At 38.7% G+C, this 17817-nt stretch overlaps 1 protein-coding gene across 1 annotated transcript in view; it reads right to left on the bottom strand.

Annotated features, from left to right (window-relative positions):
* ARMC3 (armadillo repeat containing 3) overlaps positions 1-1348 on the bottom strand; it is a 55021-nt gene extending 53673 nt beyond the window's left edge. The window contains exon 1 of the mRNA XM_050314728.1: positions 1304-1348. The gene's annotated coding sequence lies outside the window, so the exon portion shown is untranslated. The remainder of the gene's footprint in view (positions 1-1303) is intronic.
* Positions 1349-17817: the final 16469 nt, after the last annotated feature.

Below are 17817 nucleotides of genomic sequence, written 5' to 3'. Positions count from 1 at the left end.
GTCTAATCCGGTGTTTTCTCTCAACCAGCAGGACAGTCATTACATCTACCTAAATCCTCATTCTAAAACCACAGTCCTCAACACTCAATGCCTAAGCTCAGGAGGTACCTCCCTGTCTCACTATAAACTTCATTAGGACCTCCAGCTTTCCCACAGGACCAGAACTACTCCAAGTGTGAATATCTTGAGTTGAACCCGTATCTGCAAACTATTAGTAGCGTCCACTAAACTAAATTAAGCATCAGTACTAAAGTTAGTCACTGTCCTTGATAACTGGTGGAGATCTAGTCAACATATCCAATAGCTCTAAAATGGAATGGCACCTTAAAAATAACTACTTTTTTCTTAGACCAAAATCAAAGTCCAGAGTTGTTGGCTTATATATTTACATTTACACTGACATCTAAAATGTGTGAGCTAAGCTTATTACCCTGTTTCTCCACACAAATCCACATGCCAGGCTAGCTCTGGCAGATACTACTGGAGCAGACTGAACATTGGCAGAACCAGACATACCACAAAACACAGGCACCTTGTCTTTCTTAAAGTGGTTGAAGGAATAGGCTCATCTCTAGTAACATCTCTATAACCAGAACATTTTGCCTGTCAGTGGAGAAGGATTTTGAGAAAGTTCACAAATACAGATTTTTTAGTTCAGAAGTGGAACCCTCTAACCTCTTGACTATTATATCAGGAACTGGCATCTCTATCATGTCAAATAAAATAAGAAAAATTTATGTAGTTTTTGAGAGAGTCGCTGCAGATGCTTACAGGAGCAGATTCCAACTACTAGATCATAAGATAATTATGGCCATGATCCCTGTACTTACTTCATTTTATTGTCTTGCTCTAACAACCTCTCTGCTCAGTGTGAAGAGTTTCGTGGATTGCAAATCTGAGATATGCACTTATTTCTAGCCATTACAGTTTGTTTTTTTTTAAAACACAAGATGATGGCTATCAAGTGAGCTTCAACAAAAAAAGAATCTATAAACCATACTTTGATATATGAGGAAAGTCTTCTGGTTGTTTTTCTGTTTGAAATCTTATAAATCTTCCTTTAGAGTATGGAGTATATATCTATACTATCAGTGTCCTGTTGCATACACTTCAAGACCATAATATTTCATGATTTTAAGTCAGACAATGCATTTAGAAAATACTACCTGTTCCATTTGCTTCTTTCTGTTTTAAAACCTTAAATAAAAGACACAAAAAGACACACCTAGAACTCTGCACATACTGTGAGACCTGAGACAAAGAACAGGAATAGGTCAAAGGTACAGCCAGCTGTGAAACTTACCTCTTAGTCAAGGAATCAAAGGTCTCTTCTGAGAGCAATTACCCCTGTGGAAAAGCAGTGCAAAGAGAAGGATTTAAGAATAGTTTCTAGCAAGTTATATATTACATGTTCCACTGTTCAGATTAACAGTCCTATGCTTTAAGACAATCTGAAGATGTGTTACTACAACCTGGCTATGATTTTCAGATTCTTCACAAAAATGATGCATGAGATTCTTTTTGTCTTCCGAATAATAATTACATATCAATTTAGTTGAGCTAGTTTAATTGAAGTCTGGCTGTTTAGTTTTGTCTCAAAGAAGCTATTTTTTTGTGTGTGATAACAGTGTAAATTGCCTTATAAATTGGTCATTGTCACTGATTATTTAAAATTATTTCTGTATGGATGCTTTAGGTTTGCTGCCTTCCAATGCAATCAAGAGATAATCATATAATCATCAGACAATCTCACTCCCTTCTTGAGTCCATAAACTAGTATGTCCTTCGTAGACCAGCTTAAATATACTCATCATCATTCTCAGACAGCTCTTTCTTAAAGAGACCAATATGGAATAATCCTGAAACCCTTTCTTTCTCCCACATTCTTCTTCCATCTTTTTTCTGTCCAACTCTTAAAGTATGGATCAACAGACTCTCTTTGCCATTTTGTAATGACAGTGCAAGCATTAAAACACTATAAAAAAACTTCATAGAAGAAGAGAGTTAAAAAGAGATAGCAGGTCCAATTGAATATTCAGTTCCTGAAGATAGATAGATAGAGATATAGAGATATATATATATGGCATATGAAACAAATACATTACATGAGAGACCAATTAAGTCAAGACCTTTCGATTTGCCCAGTGTGTGTATTAGGCAAAAAATGATCAGGAATTTCCACCTGAACATGAGGAAGAACTTCTTTACTGTGCAGGTGACCACACACTGGAACAAGCTGCCCAGAGATGTTGTGGGCTCTCCCTCACTGGAGAGATAAAGGAACCATCTGTGCACAATCCTGTGCAATGTGCTCTGGGATGACCCTGCTTGAGCAGGGAGGTTGGACCAGGTGACCCACTGTGGTCAATTCCAACTTGACCCATTCTGTGATGCTGTGAGGATTAGGTCAAGGTTTAGCTACGATGCAAGACACGTTAACTAACCAAAATTACCCAGAGTCTGATCCTAAGATACAAGACAATATTTTGATTCAACTCGACAAAGTTCATCCCATTGCAGAAAAACAAACAAACAAAAAAACAAAAAAACAAAACAAACCCAAACAAAAACACAAAAAACAAACAAACCAACCCCACACCTAAATGTATCCTGATCGTTCTGAGAGTTCCTTTAAAGATTCCAATGTTTTCCAACGATCTATGCATTTATACATTAAACACACACACAATGAAAGAATCATTAAAAATACTGAGAGGTGCAGAGTGGAGTACCCTGCAGACAAAGTCTGAAAACCAAAATAAATTTGTAGTTAGATGCCAGGTTGAGAAAATAGCTATGAGAGAGAAAAGGTGGTGATTTTAGGCAAGCTAAAAATTAATATAATCATTTATTTAAGATCTCAGAATTTTTAAGATACAATTACACTCTTTCTTTGCATTCTGATATCACATTAACATTCAGCTGAGTGATACTTTCAAAAGCCCAGGGATAGATGCTAAGATTTTTAACAAAAGCCAAGTTTCTCAGATATTTGATTTCACAATATGATGCTGTGAAAATATGCAACATTTGCATAAATTTGCATAAAATTTGTACATGAGTCATGTACAGCCTCAGATTGATAGACAGTTTTTTCATACTGCCCAAGGACCATAGTTCACTGTTTTCTGAAACTGAACAGCTTGGTACACCTAGCAAAAGGTGCACTAAGTCAGGAGTGTTTCAATCATGTTGAAATCCTAAGCTGTAGAGGTAGAATGTATTTTCCCATTTGTACAGTGTAAAAGATGATGTATGAATGTTCATAAAAAGAATTACTAGGAATTAAAGGACACGATAGCATTCTCTCCAAAACACAGAATAACTCAGAGGTCTCAGCGCAAGAAAGCTCCTTCAATGAACAGTCTTCCGTGGCTGATCAGTATCCAGCCAGAATGGCAACAGCCAAATGCTGCTACTAATTCCTTGAAACTATCCCAAAAGACAGATTTCCTCCATTTGTTACAGGGTTTCTGTTTCCCTAAGTACCAAGGTTTAGATTTCCTAAACTTTTTATGTTCTTCCTAACAATGGAGCCATTTTTACTGTCCACATGAGCACTTAATCCTTTCACTCTTCTTTCTTAGTCTGACACACTACAGCACAGGTCCAATTGTCAAGGGCACCGTACAAGGAACTATGCCTTAGATTCAAAAAATATGTAAATAGTTTAAATGTGTTATTCAATTCAACACAATAACCCCCGGTTCTTGTATTACAACTTTAGGTAAGAGGTGCACTGACTTGATCTTTTTACTTCGTTTATAACTCACTGTACATTCTGATTTATCATCTAAGCCACTTTAATTATTTTTTCCACATAGCTTTTCCAGACATTTATGTTTCTTGTCTCAGAGTCCCTCTGTGACTGTTAAATCTTTCTCAGATATGATATACCCAACCTGAAATACCATAATCGATTCTAGAACACTACTGACTTACTTGAGAGAGATTATAACTTTTAGGGTATTTATTTTTACCCAATCTCCTAAGTGAAGATTTTCACTAAGCTATCCGCATATGGTAAACAGGTCATTTTCCCAGCTGATCACAATTAATTTAGGTTCACTACTGAAGAGAATATAGTGCTCTAAATATTCCTGACATTATAAATTACACCACTTTCATCAACAATTAATTTTATCTGTCATGGTGTTAGCAGTTCACCTAGCTGCAGAAGAGCTCTCAGAAGCTTCTAGCAGTCTTCTTCAGGCATAACAAAATTATTTTATCTCACTAGAAAATTTTGGTTTTACTATATGTTATTGGTCACATATTAAATAACATCAGACCTAAGATCCACCTCTGGAAAATCCAAGCTGTTATAACCTGAAGGAAGGTGATTTTTAGAAAGTACGTGTGTGATTTTAAACGTCTGACTGAGACTCATAGTGAAATCCCTCATCCCACGAGAAAGAGCATAAAGAAAGCTTGACTTAACCTAAAACAAATGAGATACAGTAGTTACACAACCACTGTCTGAGCAATAATAGCAGGACACTTCTCATACAGGAGCCAAAGATGGTCTGATTTAGGAAGAAAGACTAGTAAAAAAACTGAAGACACTCCTAAGTTTTTAGCCAGCTGTGCCAGTCTACAGGTCTTAAAATGAATGCCTTCTCCTGGCAGTTTCTCAGGGACATCCAGGAAAAGGGACATTCTGAAAGATCAGATTCATGCCCCTCCCACATCACAGCCACTGCATCACTTTAATTCCACCAGATACCTATCACACTGTATCTTAAAAACTGTTAGATATTTTGTTTCCACCTCTCCTGTTAAAAAGTTGGTCCCTGACCATGAGCAATCAGCTTGTGGAACATTTTTTAATTTTTAGTCTACAGTTTACTGTATTTGTGTCATGTCTGAACATTTGTCAGTTACTTTCTTTGCTGGTATGAAAGAAATATACAATAAATATTTATACTATACAATATATATTTACTATATTCCATACATACTATAAAGTATATAGATTCCTAAAGAATTACAACACTGTACTCTTACTTCTTTGTCAGCACTGGACATACCTCAGCTGTGTTGCTATCACATTTGTGATTTTTAGGATTATATCTGCAAGGGTAGTCCTATAATTTAATTTTAAATGCTTGTTTACCAGGCTTTATTATGTTAACAGTTAAAAAAAAAAAATAAAAAGAAATAAAAAAGAAATCTGTTACAATTTAGGACAAAAATACAAGTAGCACAAAAGTGGTGCTAAAGGATATATAAGCCCATCTTGGCATTCACTGTGTTAGAGGAATATTAGAAAATCAGAAAATGGCAACATGATAAAAATCACAAAAATTAAAGGAAATTAAAAAAACGAATTGTTGCTTCCAAAAACAAACGTGAAAGTGAGCTTGCTACCAGTCAATAAACAATAGGAAGCATGTGTTTATCTTGCATACAAGATATCAGATTATCTCATATAATTTCAGATTAGCAATAAGATTATAAAAGACGATGCTTCCCTATAGCAAATCCATACTTTGTTTTGAAATTCCTGTCTAAAGATGTCCCAAAACCTTTGAAATATCAATAAATCAGGTGAGATTATCACCCTCATAGCCTGATCATGTGTTAGTGTTCTTTAGGAGAAAACTTTTGTATTTCAATTATTTTTCTTCTCGTCTATCATCCACACCATTTTAAGTTCCATACCTTTCTTTTTCCTGTCACAAAAATTCCACGTCACACCTGAAGTAAACTATTCTTACCTATCCACACTTTAGAAATATTTTTTTTTAACTCTACCGTTTATGTTTTCTTCAGGCAGGTCCACTGCAGTTTCTTGCTTCCCAGAACACATCTAAAAATACTGGTCAGTTATCCTCTGCTGAACATGTCCACTCATGTCTTTTCCTACTTGCTTCCACCAATTCCTAAACTCCCAGTTTCTAGTACGAAATACTGTCAGGAGCTCCCAGTGCAGGATATGTGCCATCTGGTTTTAAATTTTATTTATGTTCATGCCAATATACTTCAATTGTTATTAAACCTCACAATTTTAATATAAATCTTGCAATTGTCACTGCTTTTCTTAAAGGCATATATGCCCTTATCAAGCCAACTGTAAGTTTTTAGGGTTTTTTTGGTTGTGGCTGGAGAAAGCTTCAATGTATGCCTTTAAAAATCATAGAATCGTAGAATGGTTTGAGTTGGAAGGGACCTAAGAGATCACCTCGTTCCAACCCCCCTGCCATGGGCAGGGACACCTTCCACTGGACCAGGTTGCTCAAAGCGCCATCCAGAGCCCAGCCTTGAACACTTCGAGGGATGGGGCATCCACAACTTCTCTGGGCAACCTGCTGTAGTGCCTCACCACCCTCACAGTCAAGAATTCTTTCCTAATATCCAATCTACACCTACTCTTTTTCAATTTCAACCCGTTCCCTCTAGTCCTGTCGCTATATGCTCTTATAAATAGTCCTGGCGCACCTTTCCTGCAAGTTCCCTCCAGGATACTGGAAAGACCCTACCAACACAGAAATAATGATGCTTTTTAAGCTTTGACTTACTATTTCTGAAGGTCTACAGACACGTGGCCCTCAGCTCACTGGCGGGCGCCGGGACGCCAGACCCGCGGGGCACGGCCCGAGGGCAGCGGTCGCTATTAACGCCCCTCCCGCCCGGCGCCGCTGCGGCGCCGCCGACACCTGGGGCTGCGCACGGCGATTTCAGCGCCTCAGCCCCTCCGCTCACCCCCTCTCAGCTCCAGAGCACCCCGCGCTCCGCGGCGGCGGGGCCGAAGCGCCCACCCTGCCCGGGCTCCCCGCGCCGCCCGGGGGCGATCGCGCCGCGCCGCTGTGCCGCCGGTTGCCGGGAGACGGCGGCGGCCCGGGCAGGGCCCGCCTGAGGCGGCCTGAGGGAGCCCGAGCCCGCCGCCCCCGCGCCGCCTTCTCCCCCCTTTCCCAGCCGTCCCTGGCAACGGCTTCAAGCGTTGCTCGTTTAATGTGAATTCCCAGAAGTCCTCGGGGAACGGTTTCGCCGTGACACTTGCATATAATCCATTTCTTCACAGTTTATCCCGACTCCGAAGTGGTGGTGACACCTCTTTGAGGGAAACTTTTAAGTCGTTAGTGCCGATGGGCCCAGGGTAGTGATGGAAAAAAGTAATCAGTTATTTCTGCAGACTAAAGGGGAAGGCTACTTTTTCACCCAAAGAACACTGTTTCTGAAAACTCATAAACGTTTACAGTCTGTCTAAAATATACAAGTTGCCACGTTCACGCCTTCCTTTCCCTCTTGGTCCTGTGTCACTGTCTATTTTCAGTGCATTCACCGCGGGGGGGGAGGGAGAGGGCGAGGAGAAAGTTGAGAAAGCCTTCTGTTTTGGGGAGAAACAGATAAAACCACTACACGACTTAGACCAAGGCACAGGCAAACCTCTATCGAGCCCCATGGGCAGAACATCAGCACAGAGCCGTGCCAAGGGGCCAGAGGGGTGATCTCTCTGCTGTCAGCTCTGGCTTGGTGATGGAGAACACTTTGCTGTATCGAGAATTGTGCTATTCTCAGAATAATAATTCATTCTAGTATTCACTGAATTCTGAAATAAAAAAAAACATTTTCTACTTGAAATGCAGCTTAATTGCTATTAGTAACTGCAGAAGTGACAGAAAACAAGCAAATCTAATGATTTCCAGGCCTCAAAGTCAGGTAATAATAGGTAAAGAAATTGCAACTGCTAACATCTCTCACCTGTGATTCCTTATAATCACTTTCTCCCCAGGTTTTTTACAACGTTGCACTGCAAGTATAAATTTAGTTCTATTTTTATAAGCCATGTTTGTCTGTTGAGATCATAGCACAAACAGGTCCTGCCATGACACTATGACAAATGTGTACCATCATAACAGAGGAGCTGGTGGGTCATTTTCAGGCATAGGCAAGCCACATGTGAAGGTGTCTCATTCTACTTTTAACACTCCTATAGAAAATTTATGGAGATTTATAATCACCTTCCCTGGAAAGTAATTGTGTTGCCAAGTGAAGAACCTTTATACTGACTGGTATCTCCACGAACAGAAGAAATCACACTGAACTTGGTGACTGACTGACACTCCAGCAAGTCTGGCCAATGGATGTCTTAGGCTTACAGTAGTTAGTAGAGGCTCACACTGGCAGGAAGGAAGGAAGGAAAAAAAATTTTGGTATAGGCAAGTCACCTGCTCCCCAAACTTCCTCATGGACCTAAACAGAGTCTGCCACCACAGTGCCAGGCTGGTGTGATAAATGTAACAGATGGATTTAAATAGTAAAGGCAAAGATTTGGTTTTAATCCTGTGCTGGGCCAGGCAGGGGTACAGATAGTTTTCTTCCTAGGAGCTTGTATGTTGCCATGTTGTAGGTTTGTGACCAAAACAGTGTTGATAATGCTATTGCTAAGCAGTGCTTGCACAGTGTCAAGGTTGTTTGTTATGCTGCCCTGCCAGAGAGCAGGCCTGGGGATGGACAGGAGGCTGAGAAGGGGACACAGCTGGGAGAGCTGACCTCGACTGACCAAAGGGGTATTTTATGCCAGACTCAGCAAGCACGCTGGGGGGTGATCTTCCCGAGGTAGCTGTTGCTTGGGAACTGGCTAGGCACTGGTCTGCTGGTGGAAGGTGCTAAGTGGTTGCCTTTGCATCACTTGGGGATTTTCGAAACATTTTCTTCCTTCATTTATTAAGCAGTCTGTATTTTGAGCCACTTGTTTTTTCACTTCTGTTTTTGTAATTATTTCCTCCATCCTGCTGTGGCTGTGGGGGTATAGTGAGCAAGCAGCCCACAAATTCTTAGTTGCTGCTTGGGATCTTCTCATCCCAAACCCAAAGATTTCCATGACTGGGGAGACTTCTTTTTCTTGTCTTCAATAATGGTAGTTCTTATGGTTATTTCAAACATCATGCTGGCCAAACTTTAGTTAGTTAGATATTTTCTTTATTTCATGTGAATGGTCACCTAAAAAACATACAGTGATGCGTAGTCAATGTGAAAGAAGAGGGACAGAGTAATTTGGTGCATAATTACCCTGTGTTTCAATACACTTGTGGAAGAATGGGCTCAGTTGTCCTTGAAGACTAAAGTGTCCCATGCACATAGGAAATGCACAAGTAGTTTCAAACTCATAGCCAGCACCTTCTCACAAATTTTGTGAAGACTATGCATCTGTTTTGTGAAGCAGACAGAAAGGAACACGGACAACAGCAGATGACCAGGAGAAAGTCGAGCATGCTGTTCCCTCCCCAGCTCTGCTATCTGTGCCATGGTTACACGTCTAACCTTCTGGACCCTCCAGGTGTGTGCTTTTGTGGCATTTTGACTCCACGACAGGTGAGTCTGTGTTTGTCAGGCCAGTGTTTCTTTCAGTTGTGTGTCTGGGAGTTAAGGACCATGAGCATGTTGTGGGCACCCAGCTCCTCCTTCATAGTCTAAATAAATGTGGTCTTACTATTCCGTGGAAATGAATTCTGCAGAGACAGAATAGGCTTTCCATCTTTATTTTTATCTGTGGTTGCCATGAGAAGAGGCACTCAAGCACTGTGTGACAGCCATATAATTGCAGCATTTTTACCTGTGTTTTTGCAAAATTATGCAAATATATATTAAAAAAATTAATATAATTTTGTGAAAATATTCTGAGGGTGTCATTGAGTAACAACATACTAATAAGAAAGCAAAGGAAGAGGAATAATGAGGAAAACAGTTACAAACTGTTGTGAAAATACACAACTGACAAATAGTCTCAAATGACAGACATCACAGAACTGGAGTTGGAAGGGTCCACAAGGATCATTGAAGGGACAGGCCCAAGAATCACAGCATGTGCCTGAGAGCATTGTCTAAATGCTTCTTGAACTCAATATTTTATTGAAATATAATTTATTCTAACATTAAAAGATACACAAACCAGAATAATACAAATTGTTTTAAAGATAGAAGATTATAAAATTAAAGAGCTTTCTGAGACTAAATACCTAATAAAGTGACTAAGGACTTTATTAGCTACAAGGACCTCGTTAACTACACATTTTAATGAAGTTTCATGACTTAGCTTTTGATAGAGCCACTGGAAAATTTGCATGCTGTCCTATGAAGGAGCAGGGCCAAATATCTTATCAGTTTAAGGCTTGTGCCAAAATAAATCAAGTATGGATTAGAAACATATTTGAAAGAATATTGGGGAACAACATTTTAAATATTTAATTTCAAGAGGGATTTAAATGCATAAGCTACTGCCAATTCAAAGTATTTGTTGAGTTTAAGTGTTGGAAATTTACATGTTGAGGTGTGTGAAATTATCTTTCTACTTCTACTGGAAGTACCACTGGGGGAGTCATTTCTCATTTCTGAAACATCAGAAGTAGAATTACTATTCACTGGGTTGCTTGTCTGAAATAATTCTTTTTTCCATTTAAAAAAAAAATCAGTCATAATTTATGCTTTAAGAAATACCTGATGACATACAGTACAAACAGTCTTGTCATGTAACTTGTTCTATATCAGTCTCAAAAGACACTTAAAAGGAACTTTTCTTTTCTGACAAGAAGCAGCTGGTTTAGGGAGTGATGAATTTACAACACAACATCTTGGTATTTCAGTTTGCTGTATTACTTCACACATTAAAATACTCAATATCAATGTAAATGGACCTCTTTCTTGGGGCGGGGGGGGGGGGCAGGAAATCAAAGCAAAGAGCAAGCCTTTCCTTCTTTTGACTTGCAAGTGAGATTTTTAAGTCTTCATTTTTCACAGCCACCCTGCCTAAACCAAGTGTATGGTATGGGAGTATTGAAAAAATGTCCCCCCAATGTACTTGTATTCTCTAGTCAGTTTTCTTCTATGCAAAAATAAAATTAAATTATTTAATTGATTATTTGTAGCAAATGTATTAATCATAATTTGCAAATGGCAAATTGCATAGCACTATCATTTAGAAACTGATTACTTGCAGCCACAGCTTGTACCTAGGCCTCTGACTGCTGGTAGTGGTACATCACATCAGTGCATGTGTGTATGTACTTCATAACCTCAGAGACTCTCAGAAGAGGACAGGTGGTTTAGCAGTGAAAGGTTTAAGCCAGGAGTTGAGACCATAGAACTTCCTGTATAATCCTGAATAGACTGCATAAAATGAAACCAGTTTGGTTGTTTAACAGGAATGACAAAATACTTCAGTGTTTCTGGAGTTGAATTTCTGCCTATGAAACTGGGCTCTTCTGTCCTCATCATACAGCACTTTGAGATGAAGTTCATCAAGGTTCTCAAAAATTGTTGCTGGAGCATATAAGCATTACAAAATCAGGAGGCCTATGCTTAGGTATTATCTGGCAAATCAATAGGTGGCACACTTGTTTCTTAGGGTAAAAATATCCTAAGAAAATAAGATTGCATTTCAAGTCACCATGACTATCACATTTTTTGTTTTTAAAAAAGATTAGATTAGGAGTGACCATCAAAAGCTAACATAAATGAACATACACAACTGTGGTTTTTATCTAAAGTGGTATTTGAAAACTGTAGATGTTATCAGAGATGTTAATGGCTGACTGTAAGAAATGACTGAAGGATGGGAAGGAACAGAAGATTTCACCATTTTGACCTTACATCTAACATAGATCAGGTGATTTTTTCCTAGATATTTTCACAGTCTCTTAGCAAATATATTTTAAAACATCACCTGTTTTCCCGAGGCATGGATTTAAAGGCTAAACTGAATAAGTTCTCCGGGATGCTGTTAAGTGTCATCCTGGACAGACTGTTTGATATCGGGTATTCTCAGAGGCCATGATCTGCTGCACTGATGAAGGAATACATGGATTGTGTTTAAAAAACCCAAGACTTATCTTGCCCAAATTTCACTTTATATCTTCATTCTTCAAAGATGAAACATTCTGTAGTGTCCTCAGGACAAATTGTGCTGTATTGTTTCCATTCTTGTAACAGCACCGATCCTCTGAAGCCTTGCCAAAGGCTGTGTTTCAACAAGGAATGACAAGTCTGTTCTTATCTGGGATTTAAAGGCTAGAATCACAAAACATATAGGACAGTTTAATGAATATTTTTAAGTTGATTCAATACTGTAGCATTCAAAATGGAAATTTTTCTTTATCAAAGTCTTTGCTCTTTCAATTATAGATTTAGAATTCTCAGAATTTGAGGGTTTGGTCCCTTTCTTATTCTCCCTGTTTCTTTCTGGTTCATAGGGGAAATTGGGCAATTTTTTCACTTTTATTCAGTTCCTCTTCATTAACCTACTCTGTACTTTACATAACTTTCCCAACTCTGAAAACACTAGGGAGTGTGCAATTACAGTTGCATTTTCCTTTTTCTTACTGTGTAACTTTTAAAAACTTGAGGCAAAATATATCTGCAGCTGAGAGAGAAGAAATCCTTTATGTAGGAATTTTTTTTTTAAATTTGGAAATTAGAAAAGGAAGAAACCTTTGAAAGCTTGAAGTTATACACACAAGTCATACCAAAAAATTTTCCTGAGAATGATACTAGTAAATTTTTTAGTCAGATACATATATTTAGGGATACCTAAGTATCCTCAAGCTGTTTTCTTCCCTTTCCCCATCACAGTCATTTAGGGGAATTTTTATAAAATTCAAAGCATCTATTTGTTCCTTCATCCTACTAATTTTTAAAAGAATGCTTCCTTTGGAGTGCTTTTTCCAGACTCACACCTGACATGAGAATCTAGCATCTTGCTGGCCAACTGCTTAGTAAACCCATGGGTAACTTGAAAGGAGCCAGCACTGCAGTCTCTGAAGCCTGGTTGCAGTGCCAGGTGTTACTCTTAAAATAGTGTAATTCACATCTTGGATTAGATCTAGATATAGATCTATCAGGCAAGCTCTTCTTATATTTTTGCTCCTATATATGCTAGAGAAAGTGGAAGATGAGCACAAAAAGCAAGAAAAGCTGTGCTTTAGGTCATTGACCTTGAAACTGCATGGAAATGAAACAGGGTCTTGTTTTGGCTTTAAATTGTTTTGCATTTCACATGTTTCCTAGCTTGATTACTATCCATTTCTTGTTTTGGCATTATTTGTGTTGAAAATTACTTTGGCATATTGGCAGCCTACCAAAATGTTACCTATTTCTGTATGTTAAGAAATGTTATCAGCCCAGTCATTTTAGGTGTTTGTCAGAGCATATTCAGGAGCTTTCGCTAGGGCTTCTGCACAGAATTGTTTCAGAGTTGTGTTTAGTTTAGGATGCTGAATAAGATGCTAATTAAGTGCCAAGTCCTACCTTTTGACCAAAACAACCCTATGCAGGGCAACAGGCTGGGGGAAGAGTGGCTGGAAAGCTGCCCAGAAAAAAAGGACCTAGTTGTGTTGGCCGACAGCAACTGAACATGAGCCAGCAGTGTGCCCAGGTGGCCAAGAAGGCCAGAGGCATCCTGGCCTATATCAGCAATAGCGTGGCCAGCAGGAGTAGGGAAGTGATTCTTCCCTTGTACTTGGTGCTGGTGAGACCACACCTCGAGTACTGTGTCCAATTCAGGAAGGCCATTGAGGTGCTGGAGTGTGTCCAGAGAAGGGCAATGAAGCTGTTGATGTGTCTGGAGTGTATGTCCCATGAGGAGCAGCTGAGGCAGTGGGATTGTTTAGCCTGGAGAGGAGGAGGCTCAAGGGAGACTTTATTGCTCTCTATACCTGCCTGAAAGGAGGGTGTAGCCAGGTGGGGGTCAGCTTCTTCTCCCAGGCAACTAACAATAGGAAAAGAAGACATAGCCTTAAGCTGCACCAGGGGAGGTTTAGATTTGACATTAGGAAGAATTTCTTCACAGAAAGGGTGATTGGATATTGGAATGGGCTGCCCAGGGTGGTGGAGTTGCCATCCCTGGGGGTGTTTAAGGAAAGACTGGACATGGCCAATGGACTGGACTGGACACTCAGTGCCATGGCCTAGTTGACATGGTGGTTTTCCATCATAGGCTGGATTCGATGATCTCGGAGGTCTTTTCCAACCTAATTGATTCTGTGATTCCATGATCACAACACTGCATCTCAACCTGTAAAGTTTTGCAAGTCATCTGAGATGAATGAAAAAGATAAATGCAGCAATTGTATGTATTTCCATAGTATGCACCTCATGTCTTCATTAACCAGTCCAGGAAGCCACCAGCAAACAAAGAATTCTGTACCAAAAAGGTATTTTTAGGCCAGGTGGTCTTGTCTTCTCTTCTGATCTGGTCACCCTGAAGTAAGTGATGCCATCACAGCCAAGGTAGAATCACTAGCCAGTGTTTAAATACTGCTGGTTTTCAGATTGCTTGTATATTTTCTACATTATTTTCCCTGTGACATGTGCTATTGGCTAATAATCGGGCTCTGTATGATGAAAACCAATTACAAATGCTTGTAAAAGCTTGTGTTTTGAGATAGTTCCTCTTGCCACAACAAGAGAAGTTTCCTCACTTGTAGTGTCAAGCATCCCCCACAAACAGGTCTCTCCCAAAAACTGTTCATCCCTGGGTTACTTTACTACTTGCTACATGTTGTTTAAACTGCTGCTTTTTGTACCTGCTTTGGAATCTCAGTCTGTTTTTCCATTCAGTGACCACTAGTATTGGCACCTACATCTGGGTCCCAGCGCCTGGTATGCAATTAGCTCAGTCATTGGTAGGTTCTAGATGTGCCCTATATTTTGGGCAATGGCTCATAATGTTTCTTGGATTGGAAAGTCTCTTGCTACGAAAAAAAGGGGATTTAGTGACTCCTTACATGTGCGCTGAATGTATGGCACCTGTCACACCCATACACTTGCATGAGTGAATTTTAACAGACTGTCCTTATAATATGTCACTTTCTTCATGGGTTTATACATTATTTTTTATTTTCACATTGTCAATGCAAGGTAATAAGAGCTAAAGCTAGTGGTTGGAGACTTAGAACAGCTCAAGCAAAAGGATAAAAAAATAAGTGATAAACAATAATGATGATATGAAATAAGCTTTGTAAGTAAACAGGATTGGAGTTAGCAAGGGGACTAAGCGGAATTTGGCCATGCTTGGCACCCATGATGCAACGTGATGTTCTGTTTGTGATACATCTTGGTAGTTGCACCAATCTATCTCTCTACAGATTGTATGTGCATCAGCCTTGATAATATGGAGTCTTTTAAATGCTGCTATTTACTTGATGATCTGAACAGCAGTTCAGTATTGCACTGGCATTCTGTTGTAGCTGTGATCTGCTGCAAGTCCTATGAAGCACCAGATAGAGAAACAGGCTAAGTTGGGGGTTTACAGGAGTTATTTGTAGGTTCTCCTTACCTAGCTGAATGAATGAGCCAGTACTGATTCTGAAAGAAATAATATTTGTATTTATGATTGCAATTATTTTTAAGCTCTCTCTAAACTATATTCATTCATTTTTAATGTGCACTACTACTTCAGAAAGCATTGCTTGTATATAATTTCACTGTTGAAAATCAGGCTGTTGTGATGCGTGTAGCAGACCTGTATCTTACAGCTCTATCTGATTTGCCCTTCCAGGAAGTCATTTTGGTGATTGCTTGGTTTTGTTTTTATTCCATTCACTGGAATGAAATTGCTAGGAGTTAAAATGTGGCAGATAGACTGACACTTTTTTCCTGAGCAATCTTTATAAAAATGACTGCTTTGAAGAGGTGCTGGATTTGTTATTATTTGCTTTCTAAACATTTAAATCCATATGCTAGCACTTCATTTTGTTGCTTGCTGGTTGACTGTGGTAGTGTGTTAAACCTGAGCAGGAGGAGAGAAGCTTTCTTTCTTGCAAAGGGAAATCAGATTTTAAAAGCATTTAGAAAATTATGGCTGGAGTCTGCTTGCAGAACTTACAGCATATTTTAAACATTGCCTTCATCAAATTCTATTGGATGCCATCTAGTCTATTGCTACCAAAGTGTGTATTTAATAGCTTATCACATAAAATTAGGCAAAGATGAATGTGGTCATTTTTTTCTTGTTCATCCCAAGTTTTGAGACATATTTTTGTTGGAATAGCTGGTCATGCAGCCTATGCAGTTAAGGAATGGGTTAACTGTTTCCTTGTGACAGTTCCTCAGTTGCTATAGATTAGTGGAGCTGACTTCAGCAGAACCAGATCTATTTCCAGCAGCTCAGGATATGGTCTCTTGAGCTATATTAACAACTAAACAAACTTGTTCAATTAGCAACAATTACTTTTGACAGTGAAAGGATAATAGAGGATTTTGCTCACAGGTGTCTGTCTTTGATCTTAGTCCATTGAACCATTTAATGATTCTGTTTGGTTTGGTGCTGCAAGCTATCAAGTAGAAATAAAAAAAAAAATTTAAAATTAGCTCTATAATTTTCAAAGGGTTTTGCCATTAAATGTTCATGCCTAAATCTATTTGTGTGTGACTCTGGAGGCAGTAGCAGCAAGAAGAACTTCAGTGAAAAACAGCAAAATGAAAAAAGGTGCACAGAAGAGGCTGAAATGGATTGCTTGATGACAAAGCTCAAGCATGAACACTCAGATAAATAAATCAAAGAACAGTATTGCTTATTCTGTTGCATTTTCCTGTATTTGTGCAGAAGGCAGGGACATATGCTTAGGATTACAGATAATGTGCCTTTGAAACAAAAAAATAATTCTCTGGGGTTTATGTTTTCTGTTCTCAGAATTTGTGAATTCAATGTTGAAATAATTAGCAATTATACAGGAGAAGATAAATCTCCCTTCAGGTTTTCCTGATTGGACCTAAAGAATCTAGATGGCACATTTCCCCAAATGACAGCTTGATGCCAATTCTTATCTCCAGCTATCTCAGCCTGGCTGCATGCTATACTAAAAAAAAAGACTCAGAGTTAACACAGTTACTGAAGACCAACAAGACCAATAGAGACATACTGACATTTTATAGAACAAGTGTTACTTTATATTTGGCAGACCTATAGATAGCTAGAAATTTTTTGTTTCTATTTTCAGGAATTCTGTGTCTGTTGTCTTACTTCGCTGTCACGAACAGTAAATCTGTGCAAAGAAAGTCATAATGAATCATGCTTATTAGCAATTAGTATCTGATAAAATTTCAAGATTATTGGAAAATTGAAACCACTGGTAAGGATTTATATATTCATATAAATTACATTTAATGTTATTCATAATATTCAGTTCTATATTTCTTAGAATAATATGGAAACCCTATCACAATGATTAACTATATGTATTTCTGTTATTATTCTGACAGGTTTATCAGAACAGCACATTTCAGATTTCTGTTAATTATAATAAGATATGACAGGCAGGCCAGATAAGAAAGGATAAACACCATCGTGAGGAAAAATTAGAATAGTTATATATTATACTTGTAAAATGGATCTTATTGGAAAGAAAGATGAGGAAAAAATTATAACAATTTCAAGGCCATAGACAATTTTAACTACAGATTCTACTTATTTTCCAATTGGCAACCATTATATTAGCTATAGCATAGGGAGATCAAATGGAAATAGCAAACAGAAAGCTCTTTCACATTGCAGACAACTGTAAGGGGTATTGCAAACAAAACCTAGTCATTTTTATTTGTCCCTTTCATTGTGCTAATGAGACTCTCTTGCTTATAAAGGGTTTCACTTGGCTATTGAGCTTTCTGCCAGTTTAGAAATTGGCCAGTACTATATAGCTGTATTGTATGTTTTAGCACCTGTTGTTATGGTCATTACTCAGGGATAGTGACAATTGCCCTTTGGTCTTTTGTACATGTTGTTCTTTCCAGCCTCTCTATGGCTTATTGTTTTTTGTGCTCTGAACCTGTCATCTTCCCAGCCTGAATAATTTTCTCGCTGTAGGACAGTTAGTGTCTCAT

This window comes from Myiozetetes cayanensis, unplaced genomic scaffold (genome assembly GCF_022539395.1).
Source record: "Myiozetetes cayanensis isolate MyiCay16 unplaced genomic scaffold, myiCay2020 scf1, whole genome shotgun sequence".
Classification (NCBI taxonomy): domain Eukaryota; kingdom Metazoa; phylum Chordata; class Aves; order Passeriformes; family Tyrannidae; genus Myiozetetes; species Myiozetetes cayanensis.
This window is presented reverse-complemented; position numbering and strand designations above follow the sequence as displayed.